Raw genomic sequence first — 3,165 nt, forward strand, 5'->3', positions numbered from 1 at the left:
GCAGTCACCTAGGTTATTTGTTTGTGTACTGTGCTCAGAGTTGATTGGCACATTAGTGATGAGACCAATCAAGTCAAGACCTCTGTCAGGGATATTTAGATCAGTGGGTACATTCCTATCCAAAACCTCAACCACACCCACTAACTCCTCCCCGGGTAACTGTAGACTTCAATCACAGGCATCCAGACCACTAAAGATGTCAAACCGGTTAGACACTTCCAGTGGAGTGAATAGCACTGGATAGTCCATGCTCCTATGTTCAGTGATACTTGGCCTAGTAGGTACTATATTCCACCCAGACGATTCTGGAATTATGGCTGCATGTTGCACATAGGCAGGGTTCCGAATATTCATCGTGCAGGGGAAATTAATACTAGGTAAAAAGTGACCCTTGGCCTGGTGGGTTGAAAAAACTACAGATCTTGGGTAAAAGTAAGTCAGAGGACGTGGAATAATGCTGCTATTTCAGGCCAATTCAGGATATAGCGTACTGCATTTTGGTCTCTAAAATTGATCACAACCACATCCCCCCCAATGTCTTTAGGTCTTCCCCCCAACCACTGGAGCCGGCGTACGTGAATTATTTCGCCATCTATATTACTGGCGATTGGCCTATGTAATGCCAGCCAGTGTGTTATTTTATTCTTTAATTGGGAGAAACCCTCTCTCTTGTTCACTGGGAGCTCGGGAACCCCCGTTAGAATCACAACGTATGGTACAGCCTCGGGCGGAAGATCCGGTAATGGACCCTTAAACTGTTTCCCCCGGGTCTGCCACAGACCTCCCTCCTCGTATCTTTTTGATCCATTCAAACAGTTACCCATGTCTCTGGTAGATTTATTTTCAGAGATTGTTGGATGACAATTAGTTTTAACTGATGTATTACACACAGGAGCATTTGTCAAATTGGTGGTAGGATTGCTCACAGTGGATTTGGGGGCTGGAGCTGACCCTCTCAATAGATGACTGCTAGAGGACGGAACATCTAGTATAGGGTTAGTTAAAACTGTATTTACAACTGGCCCAGTTTCAATCGATGGTGGTCGAGATTTATTAGTGGGTTTATCCCCTGGGAAGAGAGCTGAGACCTGATTAGACTCCGAATTACCTTTTAATTGTGTAGGACTTGACTTCCTACCCAGGTCTACTTCTATTTTCCCTAGTCGGTTCTCTATTTTTTCCAATCTTTCCACTATTGCGAGGGTATAAGATCGCATAATCATCTCGATACTATCCAAAAGATTGCTGGTGTCTTTAATATTAGACCCGTTATCTTTGAAGCTGTGTTCAGTGCTATGTTCCCCCTCTATATGTACAGAAGTCAACAATGATATAGGAACAGTGTCCAATCCAGTCCCATCCTTAGGGGTTGCAACGGATGTAGCCTTGGTACTAGGGGGGATGGCCTTCTTCCCAAATTCAGTGTAGCTCGTCCTCTGTTTAGTAGGTTCCATCCTATTACGCCTCTTCTTAGTAGGTGGTGGACCATACTTTGTAGATTGTACAACTTTCTTATGTTTTTGTCTTATAGACTTAAGGGGAGTGGGTGTCACAGCAGTCGAAATTCCTGAAGTACTGGATAGATCGTGTGATAGATTAATAATATATATTGCAGTAGAAGAAGTACTAGGTACTACACATTCTCTCAACAAGAGAGGAACACCTTCTATACATAAGGTATCATCAGCAGGGGCTGTTACTGGAATGAGCTCGTTTTGAGAAATGGCTGTGGGATTAGGCTCATACAGTGCCCTATTTTTAATGTTTTCTATAGAGCGTCAACGCTCAACTCGGCGCTCTGCAAGGGAGAACTCTGTTAAGCCTCCGGATGGTGTTCTAGTAAAATAGTTATCCAGGGTGCCATTCATTATAGTTCCCACTCTGTCAGCCACCGTTGTTATTGGGCTCGGCACACTCGTGGACATGTTAGTCACTTTATCGGGTAAATGTTGTAGCAATAACGTTTAATGTGAACTTACGATACGGCGTTTTCTTATGACTCTCAGTTTGACCAGAGTGCTGTGCCCAGTCCGGTCTCGTCGGTCCTCGGAGGGCCACAGAGGGCCCGCCCTTTGCCCGGGCTTCGCCCGGCGCGTCCCGCGAAGCGGGTCTCGTGATCCGCTTTGTAGGCGCCTCCTGGCGCGGTTACGTCGTCAGATTGAGGCGCCGCCGCGTGGGCTGCCGGGAATTGCAGTCCCGGAGCGGCGACGCTACTGGCGAGGCTTCCTGGTACTGGCGCTGGCGGTGTATCGGACCCCCCGGACTCGTGACGGTAAAGGTATCAGTGCACGGCAGGTGAGGGATATTGAATCCTTTATGAGGTGGAATGACTGTATTGCCAATGATGACATTATTGCAATGCATACAGTTACTGCATTTCACTGTGGCTGAATGTTTCTTGGAAGGTTTATTATTTTTAGAAGGAAGACTCTCTTTAATCTTATGTGAACACTGGCATGCTAAGAACAGTTTGTTTTTACTCTTAATCCTTTGCATTAATGTTTCTCTGTTGATGCAATTCACATGCTCAATGGAATCAGGGTACCCATAATAGCGAAATCCATCTTTGTAAGTCTGCTGTCTGTTTGCAAGATTAACAGTATTAGAAGTAACTCTCTTTAACCTCATGAATTGAGAGAAAGGAAGGTGATCTTTTAGAGGCTCTGGAGAGAAATTCCATTAATGATGACCATTGGTACTGTCTGTGGGTTTTCTGTACACCGACGTATGCATTTCTGTTCCCACTATGGCAACCAATACATCTAGGAAAGCATTCTGCGATTTTTCAATCTGGTGGATTTTTTGTTGTGTTCAAAATCCTGATGTTCTTCTCCAGTTCCGCTATGGGACCACTCCAGATAATAAACATATTGTGTATAAAACGGAAGTACAATAACAGATGATCCTTGTTAAAAAATGAACTGAATTCTGCATCTGGCCAGAATATTATTGCCTTTATAGGGGATCCTGAAAAGCCCATACATAAACCATTTTTTGTCAGAAAGAACCAATTTTTCTATTGGAAGTAATGATGATGCAGGGTAAAATTGAAAAGTTCAAGCAGGAATATTGTATTAACACCAATCGCACCTTTTTGTAAAAAGGCCCATTTGACAGCCTCCATGTCCTGAGTGCACTCACTGAGGACATGGAGGCTGTCAAATG

The sequence above is a fragment of the Triturus cristatus genome, chromosome 5_2, assembly GCF_964204655.1.
Source record: "Triturus cristatus chromosome 5_2, aTriCri1.1, whole genome shotgun sequence".
Lineage (NCBI taxonomy): Eukaryota > Metazoa > Chordata > Amphibia > Caudata > Salamandridae > Triturus > Triturus cristatus.